Source organism: Lissotriton helveticus, chromosome 6 (genome assembly GCF_964261635.1).
Source record: "Lissotriton helveticus chromosome 6, aLisHel1.1, whole genome shotgun sequence".
Lineage (NCBI taxonomy): Eukaryota > Metazoa > Chordata > Amphibia > Caudata > Salamandridae > Lissotriton > Lissotriton helveticus.
The window spans coordinates 1,363,664,449-1,363,689,125 of record NC_136067.1 but is presented as its reverse complement, the minus strand read 5'-3'; the positions used below and the strand labels follow the sequence as shown (position 1 = coordinate 1,363,689,125).

Genomic DNA, 24,677 nt, shown 5'->3' with positions numbered 1-24,677 from the left:
GATGTTCCCATAGTCCAGCCTAGATGTAATAAGAGCATGGACCAGGGTTTTCCTGGCCGAAGTGGGGAGTAGATCAAGTGTTTTCCTCATATTTCTCAGGATACCAAAGCATTGTCCTGCCACACGTCTGGTATGGTGTTCGAAATCGATTTTGCTATCTAGCCAGATACCCAAATTCCTGACTTGTTCGCTGGGAGAGGGTAGAGGCCCCAGTACCTGCGGCCACCATGCCGATGTCCACACCGATGGTGCGTTCCCCACCACCAGCACCTCTGTCTTGCTTCCGTTTAATTTCAGGCAGTTATTGGCCATTCAGGCCGCTATAGCTTGTAAGCACATCGAGAAGTTATTGGCTGCTGCCACATCTGACTGGGCGAGAGACACCACAAGTTGGGTGTCATCAGCGTAAGTTACTACTTGCACCCCAAACCTTTCAGTAATATCGGCTATCGGTGTTAGGTAGAGATTAAAAAGGGTGGGGCTCAAGCTAGACCCTTGGGGCACACCCTGATTCCGCCTAATACTCTCTGACCGATGGGGTCCCTGGGCTACTTTGGAGCTGCGATTCTGGAGGAACGATTCCAGCCACTCCAGAGATTTGCCTCCCACTCCTCCTTTTTTTAGACACTGCAGCAAGATGTGATGAGCTACAGTGTCGAAAGCAGCGCTTAAGTCTAAAAAGAAAAGCGCTGTTGTCTAGCCTTCATCCACCAGTTTGCGTATGGTTTCTGTTGAAAGGAGTAGGGCAGATTCAGTCGAGTATGACGCCCGAAAGCCTGATTGGGTTGGGTGGAGTAGTTTACATGTTTCGATGTGTTCTGTCAGTTGCATGTTAACAACTTTCTCTGCAATTTTAGAGAAATAGGGGAGAAGAGAGATTGGACGCAAATTGTATAACTGCTCCACGCTGATGTTAGGTTTTTTTCTTGAGCGGGAGTACCACCGCCTCTTTCCATGCTGACGGAACACTCCCAGACCCAAATGAAAGATCTAACAGATGGCGTATGTGGGGTTCCAGAGTTTTATGCTTTCCCTGAGTATTCTCGCGGGCGCCGGGTCATTGGGGGAACCCGATTAAATTTTAGATGCTATGTCAATTAGGATATCCTGCTGGGGAGTACTAAAGGATACCAGTAGCTTAGTTCCATTAGATTTTGCATTGGTCTCTTCTGACATGCCCTCTGTTCTCGCCTCCGCCGGAAACGAGGAATAGATTTTCCCCACTTTGTCCGCAAAGAACTGTGCCACCCGATCACAGGATTCCACTGAGTCTTTCAGAGGTGCGTCGGAACTGGACAGAGAGGATACTTCCTTAAACACAGCAAACAATTCCTTAGCTGAGTTATCAGCTCCCTCTATTCTGTCCTTATAGTAGAAGGTCCGATATTTCCTAATCAGAGCATGGTAGCCCTTGAGCTTGATTTTATAATCCACCCTGTCGACCACAGAGAAACCTTTCCTCCGGCGCCTTTCAAGACGTTTACATGCCACCTTTTCCTTAACAAGCTCGGGTCCAAAGCATGGTGCAGATTTAGTTTGCCTCCAGGGTCTGTTTTTGGTCCAGGGGGCTGTGTGGTCCAGCGCTTGTGAGATGTGGCTGCCAAGCGCTTCACAGGCAACCTCAATCTCTAGACCCTCTGGGGGTCCACCCTGTCCAAGAAGATCATCAAATTTATCTCTGGAGAAACCTACCCATTTCCTGCGTCTAGTTGTGTCATCCGTCTTATCTACTCTCCCCCTCTGTGCCTCTATCTGGAAAGGAATCTGATAATGATCCGACCACACCACAGGCACTGGGGGATCTACGGCCAACAACTCCCAATTGGAGAAGATTGGATCTAATAAGTGGCTGCGACCATGGGTGGGGAGTTCTGATTTAAGAGTCATTTGCAACGCTGCCAACTCATTACGGATCTCCAGAGCTTCAGTATTGGTAGGGTCATCAAAATGGAAATTTAGATCCCCGAGAGTAACAGCCTCTCATACTTTCTGGTAAGATAAGTTATTCATGTGTTTAAAGAAAGTAATTTTCATGCAAGCAGAAAAGGTTATATTAACATTTGTTCTCTAGCCTGAATAATCTGAAGAAGAAGAAGAAGAGCGAAGACGCAAACAGGCAGAGTTTTTGAGCTGTCTCTTCTCTATCCCAATCCCCTTTTCCCCCCTTAGTACTTACTTGCAAGGAGTATATTACTTACCTGTTGAGGGGTTCTGAGAGGGGCACTGGGACTTAGCGGCATTCTGCTCCTGTGTGGTTCTTGCTGCAGTTGAGCAGCCTCCTGACACATACTTGTTTACAATCACTGGTATTGTTGTATACTGTTGATCAACCTTGCCGTCTCTACTGACTTTGTGTCCCCACTTTAATAGTATAGACTTGTCTTATCAACAGTTTATCGCTTGTCCAACCACAGAGTTTTGCACCTGTTTGCTTCTATTGTAGATTATCAATAGTTACACTATTTACAAGTTAACAATTGTGTCCTTAATATGTTGTCAGTGGGCCACATTTTGCCCACCCTTGTGGACAATTCATAATAATCGATTAGAGGTCCTAAGGTCTGATTGGAAGTTACCTTTTTAGGCCCTGTTACTCGTAGGATATGTAACTCTCGCCTATCTGCACCATTGCAAAGTTCATACCCACTACCTTTAATCTAAGAATTTGCTTGTTCTTGACCTTGTTATTGGCTATGTGCTCTAATATGCTCCGCACCACTAATGGAGTGCAGCTATCAACCTTGTTTCTCCTGATATATGTAATGCGTTACATTCAATATCTCTGCGCTGCCCCCAGACGGTACTGCCGTCGCAGCTCCTAAGTTCGATTCCTTTGGGTGGGTGGGGGAGGGATGGAAGGGAGGGAGGGGATGGGGAAGGAGGGGATGGGGAAGGAGGGGAGGAGGGTGGGGTTGGGGGCTAGGGTTGAAAAGTATACTGATTGTTTCCCTTTGTTCTGTCTTTTATGACCTTTATTTTAGTGAAAATGTCTCTTCGGCAAAACCACACAAGACGTGCGCTTACCACAGGTCTCGATCTAGACCCCACAGTTGCCTTCTCATAGAGAACCCACATACCCCACAATTACCACTCACACACCTTACCGTGTTTGGCACCCAGTTCGTGACAACCCAGTTCAGCAATCGCATAACTGCAAAATCAAATGTCTTCCACCCCACCAGCGACCACCACGCTCTAGATGGCTAAACCCAAATCCCTTCTAGGAAACCTCACTGTTGTCTCTCTGAACGTCAAGGGCCTCAACCACCCAGTAAAACGGCGCAAGGTCTTTGACTACCTCTCTAAATCAAAAGGCGATATTATACTACTCCAAGAGACAAAGCTCTCAGAGGAGGATGTAAGCTTTATAAACCTCAACTGGATTTCCCACACGTTATGCTCCTCGGCTGTTCACAAGAAGAGAGGATTGCTCACTCTAGTCTCTAAGAATTCGAACCTTTCCATCACTTCACACACTCATGGCTCAGATGGTATATTACTAATTACCCACCTGATGAGAGACGAAGACCCCACACATGTGGTAAATATTTATGGTCCTAACTCTGACGACCCAGACTTTTGGGAATCCGTCTCTCTAGCCATAGAAAATATTCCACAGGACAAACTTTTAATTGTAGGCGGTGACTTTAACCTCCCATTAGACCCCTTACTGGACCGACAATCCAAATGCTCATTCCAGTCTTCCCGCTCTCACGAGGCACTCTCGCGTTTGTGCACCAAGTTTCTCCTTCAGGATTCATGGTGCCTCCCAACACCCTGATGGAGGGGACTATACATTTTACTCAGCTCCACACAACTCTTATTCCAGAATTGACTATATTCTAATATCCAATTTTTGACGCACCTCTTAGAAGAATCAGACATTGCGCCTAAGCTAGTCTCCGACCATTCTTGTATTAGTAATAAACTTGCGGGCTCTCACTCTATTTTACCCCCAAAACACTGGCATTTCAATGAGGAAATACTTTCGGACCCTGAAGGAATGAGTCAAATAGAAAACGCTATCAGGGACTATATCACACTGAACGATACCCCAGAAGCGAAAATCTCCACCATTTGGGACGCCCTAAAAGCCACAATAAGGGGAGGGATTATTGGCATTAGAGCAAAGACTAATAAAAAATTAAACGCAGAACTCATCACTCTTGAGAAAGACATCAAGGCCCTAGAAACTGCCCACTCATCTAATCTAGATAACAAGCCAGTTCTACACCAACTAATCAAAAAGAAATACGAATATAACGCTATCGTTAGCAGGCGTGCCGGTGTATGGATCAATAGATTCAAGGCCATGAAATTATGTGAGGGGAATAAAGTAGGCAAGCTGCTTGCGTCCTACCTCAAACACAGACAAAAACTACTAACAATAACTTTGTTTAAAGACTCCGCTAATAACACTCACACCAAGCAAGACAAAATTCTAGCCTCCTTTCAGGCCTTTTATGAGGACCTCTAAAAAAACAAAATATTGTTCAAGCCGGACGCTTGTACTAAATACCTGAACGAGTTGAAACTCCCCAAGCTCTCTGACGATGATAGCGCCACACTAGGATCCCCCATCACAGACAAGGAAATATCTGGCGCTATTAAATCCCTCAAAAGCAATAAAGCCCCGGGCCCAGATGGGTTTTCAGCAGGCTTCTACAAAGCATTCCATAAACCAGTCGCCCCCATACTTCTAAATTTATTCAATTTGATTGCTACCTTAGGCAGTGTCTCTGATACAATGGGTGAAGCCACTAAAATTGTTATCCCGAAGGAAGGTAAAGACCCCCTCCTAACAAAAAATTATCGGCCTATCTCCCTCATAAATCGGGACTGCAAAATGTACGTGAAGATTCTGGCTAGCAGACTTAACGCCGTCCTCCCAAGTTAATCAGCAATTCTCAAGTGGGCTTCCTAAAATACCGATTGTCCAACGATAACACTCGCTTACTGTGCCACATACTTGAGAAAGCCAAAACAACGTCCGCCCCCTTAGTCGCCATCACCCTGGACACAGAAAAAGCGTTCAACAGAGTTTATTGGTCTTTCCTACAGCACTCCATGAGAGCCTTTAATCTGGGGAACTCTTACATTAATATGGTTATGGCACTATATTCCTCTACAACCTCCCGAATCTCAATCAATGGCACCCTCTCCAACCCATTTCGGTTAGAACAAGGCACCAGACAAGGTTGCCCCCTCTCGCCAGCCCTGTTTTTCCTGGCCCTTGAACCACTAATAGTTGACGATAAGCTAAATAAAGACATAGCGGGAGTAAATTTCGAGGACACACAGGTGAAACTAGCGGCCTACGCAGACGATATTTTAGTAGTCAGGAAGACCCAGAGACCTCTATCGGAGCCCTTATGTCGTCCATTGAGAAATACTCTACACATTCCGGTTACAAATTAAATCGGGACAAATCTGAGGTCAAGCCCCTAAATATACATGGCACCAAAGACATGCTCGGAAGCTCGGGTCTCACATAGCAGACCAGCTTCATTAAATATTTGGGTATTAATTTGGCAGCTCCCTCCTCGAAACCCTACATCATAATGAATCCATCACACTGAATACAATTAAAACACAACTTGATGGCTGGTCCCCCCGATTTATAACTTGGTGAGGTAGAGTTGAGACCATCAAGATGATGATCTCCCCCCTAGTTAATTACCTTATTACAATGCTCCCCCTTACCTTATCCCAAGACTTCCACCATAAACTAGATAATATCCTCTCTAAGTTCCTCTGGAAAAGGAAAAAGGCTAGGATCAGCATAAAAAAGTTACGTCTCGATAAATCCCTCGGAGGGGTCGACCTAGCGGATTTCAAAGTATATCAGACAGCCTTCCTCGCCAAACAAGGTTCATATTGGTTATCACCTCCCAATGACTACACTCCTGTCTGGCTCGCTGTAGAAAAAGCCCTTTTTAGAAACCTGGCACCAGCCACCATCCTCACTGCTAAAACGAATACGGGCTTCTGTTCGAGGTCTATCTTTAAAAACACGAGACTTGCCTTGCTGAAAATCGATAAACTCTTGAACATTAGCATAAGACGCTCTGATTGGGAGTCTCTATGGTGCAACCTCTCTATACTCTACAAAGGTAAGCCACTACACAATGAGCAATGGATCAGCAAGGGTATATTCTTCCCGCATCAACTATTTAGAGACTCTTACCTCCTCTCTTTTAATGAACTTCAAGCCAAATATAACCTCGACCGCGTGGAGTTTTACTATTTCTTGAACATTAAGACAGCGATCACCAAAGCAAAACTATTCACAAAGTTTCCCTCTCTCCCAAACTTTCTTGCCAATTTCAACAAACTAGGCCATCAGGTCTCCAGACTCTACAAACTTCTGCGGCCACAACACTCTAATCTTAATAAAGACCTAATTCAGTTCTGGGAAGCGCACTCATCACTTCGTATTTCAGATTTGGATTGGTTCAAAACCTGGGAGTCGACCTTGAGACACAAAATAAGCCCTACACTCTCCCAGACGAAGTTTTGGCTTCTCCATAAAGCCTTCTGGACACTGGCTGGATAAATTGGGTAACCAATCTGAGAGATGCTGACAACATCTCACTCCAAAACACCCCATGGCGCCCTTCTCATAGACAATTGTGGGTCTCGCTTGACAATTACTTCAGTACACAGAAACCTCCCTGAACTCACCATACTCCCTTAACCCCGGGCCCATACAATCTCACACTCCAGCTTCTGGGCCTGTCATGTATACATGCACTTGCTCCCTTTACACTAATCCAGCTGACCCAGTTACCTTCGGCTCGGGTCCACCTGTGGGTCACTCGCCTTGTGTCGATGCTTCATATATGATGTTTATGTTCAACGATACACTGATTATCACCTTCGTATTTTTTTGTATACCTTTATACTCATTCCTTTTTTACCCTGCTTGATTGAAATCGCCCATGCAGATTTTGTGCTCTTTTTTCTGTTCTGTAATGGCTCCTCCTTCTGCTGTTATCCATCAACGTCGCTTATGTCCTTACTGTATGTTCTTTTTTGTTCTCTGGAAACAATCAATAAAAAGTTTTGAACACAAAAAAAAAGTTCATAGTGCCTCAACTACAAACCCAGAGTTAAAAGGTTTAAAAACTAGTGTAGCAAGCTCAAATCATAGGCCACAAGTAATCCCTCTGTAAACCTTACTGTTAAACAACACAAATTCATTAAGTATTGTGCTAAAATCCAGTCATAGCAAGTGCCCACTAAACACCGTCCCATCCTTGAATACCTCTTTCTGCTCATGTTACTGCACTACATCAGGGAAAGTGCAATGGTCGCTTAGCTAAGATGGCAGACTAAATGGCTGAAGAAATACTCCGGTTTGAAAAAACAGATCTCAAGAAAGCATGTAGGTGCTGCAATAATTTTGAAAGTGCTATGGTGATCAAAACGAGCATCTCCAACTTAATTTATTGTTAATTATTACCTCCTAGTGTGGATAGTAAGCAGTGTGGATAGTTCAATGGTGAGAAAATTAATTCTCCACTTAAAACTAGGTTGAGATAAACTAATAGGGATTATTACAGTCATAGCTAAATTAATCTGAAGACATTTGTAAATATTATAGTGATGTAGTCAGTTCAGTTGTCTTTGAAGGCAGATCGTGTTCACTCACATAATAACTAGGTCGGCAGCATATGCTAGGTGAGTTATCCTTTTTGATTCTTTGAAGGTAATGCATTTGTGTGATTTAGGAAGTCTGTCAAGTCAGCCATGTATAAAGCAAATAATAAATGGACTAAGATGTATACCTGTTTAGGACCATTCACCATTTTTAGGTCATGCCTACAGCGCTTGCGCTGCATGATGATTTGAATGCACTTTGTGGGCTCTGGAGAATTGCCAAAGGACTTTTCTGCTTCCGCTTTTTTACTTTCTGGTTAGGGACTTTTTATTTCTTTTTAACAGCTGCTCTTCACATGTGCAAGCACTTGTTTAACTTTCTGCTCAGGAACTATGAATAGCTCTTCACACAGCACGGTCCAGATTCACAGTGGCCGTGCTTCCTCTGCTGTTTGTAGGCCTTCTCGCTCCCCCCTTGCTCTTGGGGTCCCCTGGTTTTCTCTTGTTATTTGTCCCATGTGCAAACACTGGGTTTTACATAGGTTCCGTTGTGACCACTTTTATTTCTTGTTTGCCTCAGCTTGTGTATCAGATAATCCCCAGCTTCTCTGACTCTGTGCTTCATGTTTCAGCCGGCATTTGTATCGCGGGTTAATGATTGTTTTACTTTGGAGGCCGTGCCCCTCTAAACAATGTGCTCACCTTCATTTTCACTAATGCATCTTGTTTCCTGCTCGCCGCAGCCTGCTCGCCCTGTGCCATCTCTCCCTTCTCCATGCCCCCACCACCTCTCCCAGATTACTGCTTGTATTTTAAGTGATTAAAAACGGCATAAGGTGAACAGGCTGAAAGCAGTGTCCTGTGATTTTGGGCAAATCGCTTAAAATACAAGAAACAATCTGGTTTCCTGCTCGCCCTGTTATGTCTCTCCCTACCCATTCACCCCACACCCATCACCCCTCCGAGATCGCTGCTTGTATTTTAAGTGATTTGCCCAAAATCACAGGAATCTGCTTTCATTTTCACCATTGTGTCTTGTTTCCTGCTCGTGGCAGCCTGCTCGCCCTGTGCCGGCTCTCCCTACCACTTCACCCTGCACCCACCACCCCGCTGAGATTGTTTCTTGTATTTTAAGCGATTTGCCCAAAATTACAAGATCTTGAGCCGATGATGAGACTCAAACCCCGAGTCGGCAGCTCTAACCGCACGTCCTTGACAGTTTTTTCAGTTGCTCTAGTATTCAGTGTTTGGAAGACACCCTCCGGAGTGCGTGATTGAAAATGGTGTTCCTTGTAGTAAGACTTGTATGGGAGTCGTGTGAAGTTTGGAAATGTGCTTTAAATTTCGTGCGACAGCAGGGTTGTGCATGAAAGAATCTTGCTATTAAGCGACTCTGCACCCTGAAAGTTCAGAGGACGCACAATATGCTGCATTAATACATCCTTATAAGGACACAAAGGCAAGACCTTTTGCATTGTAAATGCTTTTTTTTTTTTGAGTTAAACTATTACCCTCTGCCAACTTTACCTGCATGCAGGTATCAGAATGGAATATATCTCTTTACAACGACTGCGCTACAATGCATTCCATTACAACTCGGTCGTTATAAAGACCGCTTTGGTACAACGAGAACCATTATATCACAAGTTGTTACAACGACGTGCTGTGGGGGTGCGCTGGACTTGGGGATAGTATAATTTACTATTCCTACTCCAGTTTGTGCAACAGCAGGGAAGGTGTTGGATTGTAAACCCAACACCTTCTGTCTCCTACAGCAAGTTGTTGTAACGACTTACGATGTAATGGTTCGCATTGTAACAACGCAGTTGTTGTAGCAACCGTGTTGTAATGGAATGCGTTGTAGCGCATTCGTTGTACACGATGTCTCCCGTCAGAATGTAATTTAAAAGTTCCTAGCTTTCATAACAGAATGTTTCAACTCTAGTAAATAAAGTAAAGCAAGGATTATGCTTAACTTTCTTTGCTTTATTCTGTATAAAACATCAATAGCAGCCATTTTGAGTCTTAACCAAAAAAACTATAATTCCCAGAAACACCCTGGAATGGAAGATCAGGTTTTATTCAGTCAATTCAATCCAATTCAATCTTTATTTCGGTATAAAAGACCATAAAAGGTTAACATATTAAAATACAGTGCAAGAGTTCAACCATGTGTCATAAAGAACTTAGAATGCAATACTGCCAGACACAGTACAAATCTATAAAGTAATCTACCATGTTATTGTTTTTCATAAGATATATCATAAAATGAATTTTTTACAATTTGGCATTTCATGTTAAAAAAAAAGAAAAACTGATGTGAGGAATAGTACCTCAGGCCATAAAAAAGATTCAACTATAAAATTTTTAAAAAAAACCTCTAAAATAATATATCCTAAAAAAACACTTGCTTCAATAATGATTATTAAAACCAGTCTATAAATCATTTTACATTTCATTTTTTTATCGTAATCATAAAGTGCATGTGCCAGGTCCATTATGTTTCTAATATATCAACCTAAAGTTTCAGGCCTTCCCTTTTCCTTACCAAGCGTACGCCAAGCAAATACCTACTTATACTAAAAACCACTTTTTGCGTTGTGTCCGAACATAATAATCTTTCTGCCTCATGGCAGGATCTAATGCCAAGAAGTCGACAAATGGGTTTAATCCATTTCTTCCTGCATCGCAAGTAGGCTGGGCAGAAGAACAGCAGATGTGATTCATTTTCTATTGAACCTAAATCACATCAAACACATCTGCCCTCCTCTGCTGCACCTAGCGCCCATTTTGCAGTATTTGCCTTTATCTGAAGGACACAATTAACGATATTTTAGATATAAAGATTTCGCTAACTGTGGTTGTATTTCGTCGAAAAAAGGCTCGAAGGGGGGGCGTGGCCAAGATGGCGGCGGAGTAGGACGTGCTTTACGGTCCCTCTGGCGCCTAACTATCTTTAGCCTTGTTATATTTCCCCTAAAAGTGCCCAGCCGAGCAAGTGGGGGCAAGCGGGGGTGCTCCCTGACGTTTTCTGTGCAGCTGAGTGGCTTTTGGGCGAGCGCGGTGGATTGAGAGCGCTGCGGCCCGTTGCGGCCTTACAGACGTGGAGCCGGGGGAGACACGAGGCAGGGCGGAGAGCTGCGGGCCCTCCTCTGACGACAGAGAGTGGAGGCGGATCCGGAGGTGGCCGGCTTCAGGAGCGGTTCTGCCCACGAGAGCCTACTGCCAGTGATGAGTCCTGCAACTGGTGCAGTACAGGCGGGTGGAGCTGCGGAGCCTGGGCTGGGAGCGGTGAGAGCGGCACCCCGTAGACCCGTTGGGGCTGCGGTGGTAGAGATCCCCGCATTGCGGGTGAGTGCTCCCACGCGGTGCCGCAGAGCGGGAAGAAGCAGCGGCGGCAGAGTACTGAGGTGAGGAGAGCGGGAGCGGCCCCAAGGGCGACCCGGTGGTTCGGTCCGTGCTCCGGCGGACGGTGTGGTGCGGCCTAGCAGCGGGAGCGGGAGTCTCTGGGGCCTGAGGCCGGGCCTGGGAAACTGAAGCTGAGTCTCTCCGCTTGGGACCGGGGTGTGCTTCCCTGCTTTCCCCACCCCCATTGAACTTTCCAATACTGAACTGCTCCTTTTGGCCCACATTTCGGCGGGGGGACAGACAGAGATAGGGGTACGGGCGGTTGCCTGGCAGCGCTGGCGGGCTGTGGAGCGCCCCCCTCGGGAGTAGTGATCTCCGGACCCGCGTCGGGGAAGGCCCTTCCCCTGGTGCGCACTGCTGAGTTGCTCCTTTCGGCCTGCATTTCGGCGGGGGGACTGGGATCGGGTCACGGGCGGTTGCCCGGCAGCGCTGGCGGGCTCTGGAGCGGCCCCTTCGGCAGCAGTGACCTCCAGGCCCCGCAATGGAGAAGGCCCTGCCCTTGGTCGTCGGGCCCGGCCCCGCTGGCCTTTATCGGGAGGCTCATTCTAGTGCTGTTGCCCCCGGTAGTTGCTGCCCTGAATAGACTACCTGGTCTAGCTTGCGAGGCCCACGACAGACACTGGTCCCCTGGTGCACATGGCTCGCCACTGCCCCATAGAGTATAAGACTCCTTCTGTGTAGTTCGCTAGGGCCAAGCATTGTGGTGCGATTGTGGGAAGGTGAGCAGTGTAACATATCTGGAGCGAGATTTGTGTCCGCATTGACCTGACTGTATTAACGTCGACTTCGGCTGGGGCAAGATGGCGACAGGCAGGAATAGGAAGGATAAACTCCCGAAAGACGCGCCTGCGCCACTGGTGGGTCAATCAGCCCAGAGATTTGCTGAGAAGTCGCCGCGGCCTGGGGAGGACGACGCGCCAGCCACCAAGGCCTTCATGGTGGAGTTGTTTTCGGCCATCAAGGAAGACATCTCGGATCTGCGCTCTCAGTTGGCCTCTGACCTACGGGAAGAGCGGCGCGATGTAGATGCGATTGGGGAGAGAGTGGCGACGCTTGAGGAGCATGACTTGGAGACGGCGGGCGACATACATCGACTCCAGCAGGATGTGATTCGGCTGACTGAGCAGAATTTAGACCTCCAGGCGCAAGCTGAAGACTTGGAGAACAGATTGCGCCGAAATAATATACGGATTCGGGCACTGCCTTGGAAAGGTGAGGGGTCTGTCCTTCGTGAATATGTGGGAGCCCTTTTCCGACAGATTCTGGATGAGGAGGGCCTGCAGGACATTCAATTGGACAAAGTTCACCGGGTGGGCCTGCCGAGGAAGCCCAACGCTCAACCTCCTGACATCTTGGTGTGCGTTCACGATTTTCAGCTCAAGGAGCGGATTCTGCAGAAGGCTAGATACCTCAGCCCCCTCCAATTCCGGGAGCACCACCCGCTGCTCTTCGAGGACCTTGCGGCATCCACGTTGATCAAAAGAAGGGAGTTCAAGCCTGTCACTACTTATCTGAAGGAGCAAGACATCCCCTACTCGTAGGGGCACCCGTTCCGGCTAATCTTCAAGCTTAACGGAAAGCTGATCCAGGTTCGCTCCCTGACGTCAGCCCTCGACCTTCTGGGCCTGGAGCGGTCCACCCCCCCACCAAGTGACGCAGGGTCTCCCATCAGACGATGCAGGCGATCGACGGAATGGCAACGGGTTGGCAAACCGGCACCTACTGCAAAACCTGATTTGTCCACGAGCCAGCTCGAGAGAGGTGCGGCGGTCACGGCGGTGGCACTGGTGACAGATGCGGCTGGGGGCTCTTGAGGAGAGAAACCTACGACTGGCACTGAATGGGCCAGTGGATGGCGCCGGAGGAGGCCGTCTACTGGAAGCTGGCTGTTGATCTTCTTATGTCCTCGAAGGGAGTAGAGTCCTGCATCAGGAACTGGCTATGTGGACTGTTGGTGCCATGTTCCCCAGCTCTTGGGGCCTGTCTGACGAACTGTCGTTTGCTTCTTTTTCTTTTCATTGTTGAAGTTGGTCTGGATGGGGTTTGTGCTTGTGGGGGTGGGGGACTGGGGGGTCTCCGCGTCAGCTGGGGGGGGGGGCATGGGAAGGGGTCCGGGGGGGGGGGCAGGGCAGTGAGGCCCTTTAGGAGGCACAGCGCCGGAAGGTGTACAGCGGGTCTACTCTACTTATCCATATGCAGCGTAGGGAACTGAAAATAGTAAGCCTGAATGTCTGTGGCCTCAATAGCCCGATAAAGCGGGCAGCCATTTTATCCTTGTTAGAGAGTTCGGAAGGGGCTATATGCCTGCGACAGGAGACCCATCTCCTTTCCAAAGATACACGGCGCATGACAGATAAGCGCTTCCCGCTACAGCTTTGGTCTTCGGGGACTATTAAGAAGAATGGGGTGGCGATTCTCTTTAGCGCGCGTGCGCAGTGCAAAATTATCTCCCAGGTTGTAGATATTAAAGGATGACTCCTGGCTGTGAGAGTGCAATGGGGGGACAGGCAGTTAACTGTAGGGTCCATTTATGCCCCGAATACTAACCAAGAGTCCTTCCTGCAGTTGGCGCTTTCACAGGTTTTAGCTACCCCAGATGCCCAGATACTGGTAGGAGATGATTTAAACATTGTGATGGAGGCAGAGACTGACAGGTCAGGACAGCGGGTGTACCAGACGGGGGCTTTATCGCAGGGAGGGAAACAATGGTTGGTGGAGGGAGGGTTGTGTGGCGCGTTCACCATTCCCAGCAGTGCGATTATACCTACTATTCGGCAGCCCACAAGACCTATGCGCGCTTTGACCACTTTCTGGCCACAACCTCCATCTTGCCTCACTTGTCAGAGTCAGACATTATGCCGCGTTCCTTGTTGGACAATGCACTTATCTCAGTAACCTTCACTTCTAACGGGGCCAGGCTGCCATCGGCGGGATGGCGCCTTAGAGACTCCTTGTTCCACTCCGAGTCAGTAGTTACGAAGATCAGAGAGACAATAGTCCATTACCTGGTCGAGAACGAGGTGGAGCGCACACCCCTGGTGGCAGTCTGGGAGGCCCCAAAATTAGTGACGCGAGGCGAATTTATAGCCCTGGCTGCGACGTACTCCCGATTGCGCAAAGAGGAAAGAGCTGAGTTAGAAAGGGAAATTAGTCGTCTGGCGTCGAAGAGGCGCATGCCGAAACACTTAGATACGGATAGAGCTATGCATGCCCTCCTGCGTCTGCGTCACAAGTTCTATCTCTGCGGATACAAGGCAGGACGGAGGTTGGCTCACAGCCTGCGGGCGCGAGCCCAACTAAACACTATCCACGCCTTTCGGGATCGGGGCGCGACTGAACATACCACAGATTCCGCCATTGTGACACCTTTAGGCAGTTCTATCAGGCCCTGTACCACAAAGAGGGCGCGTCTCCCATCGGGATAACAGAATATCTGGAGTCCTGTAATGTTACACCCCTCCTACAGAGCTCCTCGGAGGCCCTTGACATGCCAATTCGCATCGAAGAAGTCATCCGGGCCATTTCAAAACTAAAAGTGGCCAAATCACCGGGGCCAGATGGCTTCTCTGCAATTTTTTATTAAACTTTTTGCAGGGAACTGGTCCCGCTCCTGACTCGCCTTTTTAACTCTCTTCTGGACACCGGGATTGTGGCGCCGTCTATGTCGGAGGCTGCCATCACTGTCATTGTCAAGCCCGGGAAGGATCCCAAGGAGTGCGGATCATATAGACCGATCTCGCTCCTCAACATCGATGCCAAGTTGTTCGCGGGGGTGCTTGCGGCCAGACTTAGCCCCTTGATGGACGGACTCATCGAGCCCGATCAAGCGGGATTCATCCCTACGCGGCAAGGAGGAGACAACACCAAAAGATTGCTCCACCTCATAGACTTGGTCCATCGTTCTCAGACGCAGGCTTTCCTGCTCTCCATAGATGCGGAGAAGGCCTTTGACCGCGTAGACTGGGACTACTTGTTTGCCGTGTTAAGGGCGTTCGGACTGGGGAATAACTACATACAATGGATTCGGTGTCTTTACGCAGCCCCTAAAGCGACGGTGCGGGTCAATGGCTGCAGGTCTGCTCTTTTCCCTATCGCAAGAGGGACGCGGCAGGGATGTCCCCTGTCCCCGTTGCTCTTTGCGCTCTATATGGAGCCCTTTGCCCAGCGGGTTCGGTCCAATGTTGACATCTCCGGGATCAAGTTTGGGGCGGATACGCACAAGATTAGTCTGTACGCGGACCATGTCATCCACTCACTTACCCACCCCACTCTTCTTTGCGGAACCTTTCAAAAGAATTGGCGGAGTTCCAGAAAGTGGCGGGTTTCAAGGTCAATTTAACCAAATTGCATTTCCTTAACCTGTCTATACCAGAGGCGGACGTCCTGGATCTGAAGCAGGACTTTGAATTCCAATGGGCGCAATCCGATATTCAGTATTTGGGTATTCGTCTAGCATCTTCAATTTCTAAAACTGTGTCCCTGAACTATAAGATATTGGCGGATCACACCAGCGAAGGTGGAGAATAGCGTGGGCAAAAGTTGGAGCAAGTAGGGGCATATTAGTACCTGACTGAAACCTGGCGGCTGGCTTGGGGTTGAATCACGGGTCCAGAACACGGCAGGCAAGCACCTCAGTGCGGGACAACTGCAACTGAAGCAGGAAGTGTACTGCTGGTGCAGACGATGATAGGACGGAAGGTGGCGGTGATGTCAGGGGGGGCGTGGTCAAGGGAAAGGCCCAGGGTTAAAGGGGACGTGTAAATAGAAGGAAACTTTATTGCGGGCCGAACGCGAGCAAGGGGTGAGACAGGTACATCAGGAGTCAAGTAACAGCAATAATATACACTGTGTCAATGTAAACATCAGCAAGAACCATGCATATGAACACGAACTGCATTAATTACAGTGGTGTGACTAAGGAATCCAAATGAAAGATTATTGATTGGGTGAGAACGAGCAAGCAGTAAGGGAGCAAGGTCACAATCAATATATGCACAGAAAAATTAATTGGAAGTAGACAGGTGTATGTTTAGAAGCCATGAGATGTGCAAAAGTTACTGCATGGGGTACATATTGATGGGGGCGTGGCTGAGCACGCAATGGTGGAAGACGTGCCTGGGTAGAGCTCCACAAGAGGCTCCCCTACCACAGGCCATTTCTCCGCCAATATTGCCCGTTTTGCCTTGTGATCGACAGCGAGTGTGCATGGAGCACCCATCTCTTCCCTGACGAAGTTTGGGACCGCTGGCTCTTGCTGAACTGCTCCAACGGAGAGAACTACTGCCCGCCCTGCCTACGGGCGCTCCCGGCCGGCGTGGTGCGACACTCGAGGCCGGGGTACGGGAGCAGCTCCCCCTGAGTACCGGCGCTGAGGTGGGCGACGCCATTGAAAGATTGTAACGGAGACCCACTCCCCGCCTTGCCCCACGACCGATACGGGCCTACCGCTGACGCGCCACGGAGGCTTTTTAATGCATGGTCCCCTGCTCTGGGCCCAGCTCACTGCTACGGGCCTGCTTTGTGTACTGTGCCCTCCGTCCATCACATACTGCCTTGTGGAGACAGCGTCGGACCCTTGGGCTGTCCCGATACCTGCCCATCCACACTGTGATCCCCTCTGAGGCGCTGGTGCCAGTGCCCTGAGCGTGGGCGGGACGGTGGGGCACCTGAGGAGACCGACGAGTGCCCAGTGACGCGGGGAGGACCGCAGGGGATTGCGAACTGGTGCACTGCAGCTACCACCTGTGGAGGCGGACGAGTGTGCACTTGAGGGATAGAATCCCCGCCTCCTGCACGGGATCCTTCACTCCGGGCGCCCTCTGGCAATGTGGCTCCTTACTTGCACCTGGGATGTGGCGTGCTAGCCCTGGACTTGAGTCATTTGTCAGCGTACCCTACTCCCGCTGTGGACCTGTTCGCAACATGCCTACAGAGCGCAGGTGACTCCATTTCCTTGCAGCCATATAACGCTGCCCCCCTACAGAGAGCTGCTCCCCTGCCGCATATGCACATAAGATCTTCGCAACATACGCTTGGCTATACTAGGCGAAGCCTTCCATGTCTACGGGGCCCAAAACAAGAACTGTGGCCAGTGGCGTACAGGCGAGGGACAAGACAATGAAGCAGTCTGAGCAGGATCACAGGGCCTCCAAGCTAGACACGATGCTGGCAGCAATGGAAAGACTAGAGGAATCAATGCAATTGACCCGCACCTCTCTAGAGACTACAATTGACAGTGTGGCCATAGATTTGACACACCTCCGGGCTGACCACAAGAAGCTCTCTGAGCGCACAACCACCCTGGAGTCCACGGTGACAGAACTGACTCCCAAGATCACCCAACTAGACACGCACGTCCGGGACCTTCTTAACAGGGTGGAATTTCTGGAGGACCGTGCAGAGGACGCGGAAGGCTGGGCCCGAAGGAACAATATTCGCATAGTGGGCCTGCCAGAGCGGTGGGAACCTAGAGCAGCACCTGAACATGTGGAGCGATGGCCGAGAGCCATTCTTCCGGAAGGTACCCTCTCACAGCACTTTGTTGTAGAACGAGCCCATCAAGTGCCAACCCGACCTCCCCTTGAGGGCTCAAACCCGAGGCCACTGCTGATCCGTGTGTTGAATTATCGTGATCCTACGTGAAGTGAGGAAGCTCACTGAAGTCAGAGTTGATAACGCGAAAATCATGTTCTTCCCAGACTACACGATACAAGTACAGCGTCAACGACACTCATTCCTGGGAGTGAAACAGCGCCTCCGCCGCCTGGCTCTCAAATATTCCTTACTGTTCCCTGCTCGCCTACGTGTCGTGGCTCAAGACAAGACACAGTCTTTCAACACCCCTGAGGCGGTTGAGACTTGGCTCGACTCGGGCGTTGACACCGAACCTGGCGGGATGCCCCCGAGGATGCGCCGCGACAGAGGAGCTCAACGGCGCTGGCGCAGGAGACCGTCGACGCCGACCTCCACGCATACAGAAACAGATGTGGGCCCTACCCCTGAACATCAGCAAACCGAACAACAAGAGGCCCTCCGCATGGTTGCGGAGATCAGTGGATCGCTATCGGGAGACCCTGCCCCGGGTACTAGCCCTGAACGCCAGCTGAGCGACGATGAATACCTTTACGGACTACCCGACTCCCAAGTATCGGGAGACCTTCCAGACGTTACACCGCAAACTGCTGATTTGCTCCACTGACAATATTTTACAACGGATCGACCTACACATACAAGGTGACATCATATTTCCAGAGGTTGTCCTACACGATACTGGGTGTTAGACGGACCGGGAGGGTTGGCCGAGGATAAGGGGAGAGGTCTCCGGGGAGATCCGTCTCCAGCAATCGTACAGACAAATAACTTCCCCCCCCCCACTGACGTACACCACACAAGGATAAGGTTCAACGTTACTTTATAGGCAATTCTTTAAGTACGGTGAGGTGGTACAAGGAGGTCTGGACTCCGGGGTCCCCTCTATTCTAGTCTCTTGGTTGGGTAAGGGGGTAGCGGGACAGTCTCGTTACCACTCTGGGGGATATGGTGGTAGATGAATTAGCTCACAATCCTCGAGCTCGGCGTTCTAGATGATCGGGCCGCGGCGGAGCCAGCAGGTCCCAGGATGGTTGAAGGTAGCGACGGTCCGCGGCGGAGCCAGCAGGTCCCGATGAAGATGGGTGCAGAGAGCCGCGGCAGCGCCAGCAGGCAGGTCGGTAGTTCGCAAGGCAGGGCTACGGCAGCGCCAGTAGTCCGTCAAGGATGAGTTCTTCACTGCGTCTCTCGACTCCAGGATACAACTGCCTTCCTGCTCTGGAGCTGCGCCAGTTATAGGTCTGGCGCCCTTTGATGTCCGGACCCTCGCATCGGGAGGTCGGGAGGTCCGGGATGAGGGAGTCCAGACACCCAGCAGGGGGGTGGAGCCAGCGCCTGGGGGAGCTGGGGGCGATCGGCACCTGGCGGGGGAGAGCCATCGACACCTCTTTCTCCCATTGACCTGCCAAGTAGTCCGCTCACCTCCTGGGTGGATGGTGGTGCCGGGATGTCGGGGCCTGGCCAGGCCCAGGGTTAGGGTTGATCGGAGGCCACGCGGCCTCGTGGTGCCGTGTCCAAGATGGCGCCCAGGCCGGGCGAGAGGGCCGGTAGGGAATCGGGCCCACGATGTGGAGATGTTCAGGGGCAGGGGCCCTATAGGAGACGGAAAACGGGTTGTTGTTGCGTGTAACACCTGAGGAGCGGGGCTCGGGCCTGGTCGTGCGGGGAGGGAGCCAGCCTTACACGTGGCCTGATCCAACATGCGTCCCCCCCAGCTGAAGGCGGGGGGAGTCACCCATCCTCTTGGGGACTCTCCTCGTCGAGGCGGAAAAAGCGTGACAGGCCATCTGCGTTGGCGTGGTCTTGCCCGGGTCGATGCTCCACAGTGAAGTCCATCCCCTGCAGGGAGATGGACCAACGTAATAGTTTCGGGTTTTCCCCCCGCATCTGCATTAGCCATTGCAGGGGTCGATGATCGGTCTGGACCCGGAAGTGGGTGCCGAAGAGATAAGGCCGGAGCTTTTTGAGGGCCCACACCACGGCGAAGGCCTCCCTCTCGATGGTGCTCCAGCGCTGTTCTCGGGCCAGGAGCCGTCTGCTGATGAAAGCCACTGGCTGGTCAAGTCCTTCGGGGTTCAGCTGGGAAAGGACTGCCCCCACGCCATGGTCGGAGGCATCTGTTTGGACGATAAATTCCCGACTGTAGTCGGGGGCCTGGAGCACCGGGGCGGAGCACATGGCGGCCTTCAGCTCCTCGAAGGCCGCTTGACAGTCTGGGGTCCAGTTGACCTTCTTGGGTTGGTTTTTGGATGTGGGTTCCGTGAGGGGCCCTACAATGCTGCCATAGTCCCTCACGAACCGCCGGTAGTAGCCTGTGAGTCCCAAGAAGGCGCGGACCTCGGTCTGGGTGATGGGGGGCTGCCACGACTGGATGGCAGCGATCTTAAGTTGCAAAGGGGCCACCAGACCGCTTCCCACCTGGTGCCCGAGATAGGTCACGGACCCCTGGCCAATTTGGCATTTGCTGGCCTTGATCGTGAGGCCAGCTCGTTGGAGGGCCTGTAGCACCTCTCGGAGGTGGTGGAGGTGGTCGGACCAGTGGCGGCTGTACACAGCGATATCGTCCAGGTAGGCGGCGCTGAATTCTTCGAGTCCTGCCAGGACCTGGTTCACTAGCCGCTGAAACGTTGCTGGGGCATTCTTCATGCCGAATGGCATGACCTTGAAGTGATAGTGGCCATCAGGAGTGGAGAATGCAGATCGTTCTTGGGCCCGGGGTGTGAGACCGATCTGCCAGTAGCCCGCTGTCAGGTCGAAGATGCTGAGGTAGCGGGCAGCTCCCAGGCGGTCGATTAGTTCATCTGCTCGGGGGATGGGGTGTGCGTCTGTTCTGGTGACCGCATTCAAGCCCCGGTAGTCGACGCAGAACCGAAGCTCCGGCGTGGCGCCGGGGGCGGCTGCTTTGGGGACCAGTACCACTGGGCTGGCCCAGGGGCTGTCTGAGGGCTCGATGACCCGAGCGTGAGCATCTTGGCCACCTCCTCTTGGATGCAGGCCCGTACCCGATCTGGTACGCGGTAGGCCCGATGGCGGACAGGGGGACTGTCTCCAGTGTCCACGTCGTGTAAGCACCAGGGGGTGACCCCTGGGGTGAGGGAGAACAGGGTGGCGAACTGCAGCAGGAGGTCTCGGCAGCCTTGGCGCTGTTCCAGGGTGAGGGCCTCCGAGAGTCGGACCCCGTCCACGGAGCCGTCCTTCTCCCGAGACCGTAGGAGGTCAGGGAGGGGTTCGGAGTCCTCCTCGGTTCCATTGTCGGTTGCCATCAAGAGGCTGAGCTCTGAGCGTACAAAGTGGGGTTTAAGTCTATTAGCGTGGAGGACCCGGAGAGGGTTTCGTGAAGATTCCATATCGATGAGAGAGGTGACAGGGCTCTTGCGCTCGATTACTTTGAAGGGCCCCGTCCATTTGTCTTGCAGGGCGCATGGTTCGGTGGGAGACATTACCCACACTTGTTGGCCGGGTTCAAATTCGATGGAGGATGCATTCTGATCGTACCACCTTTTCATGTCCTCCTGACTGGCCTCCAGGTTTGCTTTTGCCATCTCTCTGAACCGTCTGGTCTGGTTGCGGAGGGTCAGGAGGTACTTGAAAACATCTGGAGGGTTCTTTAGAGGGGGCATTTCCCAGCCCTCTTTGACTAGGCTGAGCGGCCCACGCACCGGGTGCCCATACAAGAGTTCGAACGGGCTGAAGCCGAGGGACTTCTGGGGGACTTCTCGGTAGGCAAAGAGAAGGCACGGTAGTAGCACATCCCACTGGCGACGGAGGGGCTCTTCCAACCCCCCAATCATCCCTTTGAGCGTGCGGTTGAACCGCTCAACCAGTCCGTTTCCTTGAGGGTGATAGGGGGTCGTGAATCGGTAGGTGACCCCACACTGTTGCCAGAGGGACTTCATGTATTTTGAAATAAAGTTTGTGCCCCGGTCGCTGACGACTTCTCGGGGGAAGCCCACCCGGGAGAAGATCCCCATCAAGGCCCGACCGACTACCGGGGCTGTCACAGTTCGCAGGGGAACAGCCTCGGGGTAGCGGGTGGCGTGGTCCACCAGTACTAGGATGAACCGATATCCTTGTGCTGTACGGGGGTCCAGGGGCCCCACAATGTCTATCCCCACCCTCTCGAACGGGGTGGTGACCACTGGAAAAGGTTGCAGAGGTGCTTTAAGCTTGCGGCCGCTCTTCCCGCTGGCCTGGCACGTGGGGCAAGACCGGCAGTGTTGGAGTACGTCGTTCCTCATCTTGGGCCAGAAAAAGTGGGTCACCAGGCGACTGTAGGTTTTATCCTGACCCAGGTGGCCAGCCAGGGGGACATCGTGGGCCAGGTTTAGCAAGAAGTCTCTAAAGCGGAGGGGCACCACTAGTACTCGACTGGCCCCTAACTCTGCGATTCTCTGTTCGCTGTACAACAGGTCATTGTCCCAATAGACCCAATGGGTTCCGGAGGTATCCCCTGCACTCTGGGCGAGGGCTTGTTGGCGGAGTCCCTCGAGGGAGGGACAGGTCTTCTGCTCGTGGCGAAACTGTTCTTGGGTGGGCCCCCCCTCCTGACGCCACTGATCCAGGCCGGGAAGGTCCTGATGCTGAACGAGCCCCTCGGGAGTTTGTTCTGGGGTGACGGCACGGTCGGTGTCTGGAGCGACCGGGGGAGGGGGTGCCGGCCATTCAGGTTCTTCGGGTCGGGGGATGGCACGGGCAGCCATGGACCGGGTGGTTACGCACGCCCAATCCGGGATGCCCAACATCCCTAGGTGCTCTCTCCTCTCTACGGCGGCCCACGGGGAACTCTCAAGATCATTTCCCAGGAGACAGTCTACGGGGGCATCATCTCGGACCGTCACTTCCAACATGCCGGAGACTCCTCCCCACTCGAAGGGGACGCAAGCCATCCGACATAGACTCTCCGAATTGTCGGCTGAACGGACAGGGCAGAGGACGTTCGGCAGAATCTGTTCTGGGGTCACCAGGTGACATCGGACGGCTGTTACACTGGCCCCGGTGTCACGTAGGGCTTCGGCCCGGCGTCCATTAATGTTCACCCATTGACTGTACTTCCGGGTGTTGGCGGGTAGGGGGACCCGCGGGACCATGTCTCTTCCCCCTAGGCACGCTAGAACCATGGCGACTGGTTCCCATTCCTGGCGTTCTTGCTCACATTCCTCATGTTCTTCGTAGCTTTGTTCTTCCCCCAGGGCGGCGGCAGCCATCTGGCGGGGTCTCGGAGTCTGACTCTGTGGACAATTCGGGTCGTTGGCGTAGTGGCCGACTCGCTGGCATCGGTGACACGTGACATTGGCTCTGTATCCCGGCCGCGCCGGGGTGTTGCCCCGGTTGGCCGGGGGTGGGGTGCTGGTAGTGGGAGCGGCCGGGGCGTTGTCTCTCCCTCGTCCCTGGCCCCCTCCTCCTCCTCGGGGACGGTGCTGACCGTGGTTGTTCCGGTTCTGTTCATGGGGCCCAGTTCGGCCCACTCGGGTAATTTCCCACCGGTCAGCCTCGGCGGCAAGCTGTCGTGGATCAGTTAATTTACTGTCGAGGAGGTGCTGCCTGAGCTCGACGAAGCAGTTGTTCGATAGATGCTCCCATACCATGAGATTGAAGAGTTGCTCGTAAGTCGTTACGTTGCTTCCCTTGATCCACCCCTCGAAGGCCCGGCTGAAATAGTTCACGTATTCCACCCAAGTTGTGCCCGGGATCCGAGTGCAGTTTCGGAACCTCTGGTGGTACATTTCGGGTGTGAGCCCATAGCGGGTGAGGAGGGTAGCTTTCATGTGGTCATAGGAGGTCATCAGATGGTCTGGGAGCTGTAGCAGGGCATCGCGGCCCTCATTGACGAACCTCCCCCATAGACCGGCTCCCCAGTCGCTTCGATCGACCCGGTGGGAGGTCATAGCGATCTCGTAGGCCTTGAACCATTGCTGTATGTCGTCCTCTCGGAAATATTCTCGAACGACATCCTTGGGGATGTGTACCTTCCTTTCTGTTACCCCCGGGGGGCGCGGTTGCTCGGGCACTCCTAATTCTTTGTTCTGCTTGCGTAAGTCTATCTCAGCTAGTTTGCGTTCGTGTTCGTACGCCAGTCTCTTCTCTTCAAGCTCTCTTTGTCTCTGTTTCTCTTCCCGTTCTTCTCGGAGCCGCAGATGTTCCAGATTTAGTTTTTGTTCGGCTAATTTGAGTTCGCCATCCATTTTGAGCCGGGCCATCTCTAGCTCATGTAGTCGGTTTCTTTCCCGTTCTTGGATCTCATCTTGCGAGAGACCCGTTCTTCGCTCCTCGGGAGCCGTGGTGTCTTTCTCTGCTGTTGCGAGATTTTGGTCCGGGGGTCTGACGGCCCCGGTTTCTGCCCAGGACTCAATGGCGTGCTTGAAATCGTCTTTAGTATTCAGACCGGTGGTAGCGATACCTAGTTCAATGCAGAATTGTTTCAACTCACGATGGCTGTATTCTTCCAATTTCTCCATCTGGAATTTTTCGGTGGATCCGCTTTCTTTGGTTGACATTGTGGTTTTGTCGTGGGGTGAGCTACTCTCTGTACGATTACGCGTTGATTCGGATCCCGTCGCTGGCCACCAATGTTAGACGGACCGGGAGGGTCGGCCGAGGATAAGGGGAGAGGTCTCCGGGGAGATCCGTCTCCAGCAATCGTACAGACAAATAACTTCCCCCCCCCCACTGACGTACACCACACAAGGATAAGGTTCAACATTACTTTATAGGCAATTCTTTAAGTACGGTGAGGTGGTACAAGGAGGTCTGGACTCTGGGGTCCCCTCTATTCTAGTCTCTTGGTTGGGTAAGGGGGTAGCGGGACAGTCTCGTTACCACTCTGGGGGATATGGTGGTAGATGAATTAGCTCACAATCCTCGAGCTCGGCGTTCTAGATGATCGGGCCGCGGCGGAGCCAGCAGGTCCCAGGATGGTTGAAGGTAGCGACGGTCCGCGGCGGAGCCAGCAGGTCCCGATGAAGATGGGTGCAGAGAGCCGCGGCAGCGCCAGCAGGCAGGTCGGTAGTTCGCAAGGCAGGGCTACGGCAGCGCCAGTAGTCCGTCAAGGATGAGTTCTTCACTGCGTCTCTCGACTCCAG

The 24,677-nt window shown here is 51.8% G+C and overlaps 1 protein-coding gene across 11 annotated transcripts in view; it reads left to right on the top strand.

Moving 5' to 3' along the window:
- LOC144763479 (E3 ubiquitin-protein ligase PHF7-like) overlaps positions 1 to 24,677 on the top strand; it is a 1,848,469-nt gene that overhangs the window by 409,178 nt on the left and 1,414,614 nt on the right. The window contains exon 1 of one of the 11 annotated variants that reach the window (XM_078649108.1): positions 7,663 to 7,683. The exons of the other annotated variants lie outside the window; for them this stretch is intronic. The gene's annotated coding sequence lies outside the window, so the exon portion shown is untranslated. Of the gene's footprint in view, positions 1 to 7,662; positions 7,684 to 24,677 lie in introns of those variants that run through there. 11 annotated transcript variants of the gene reach the window in all.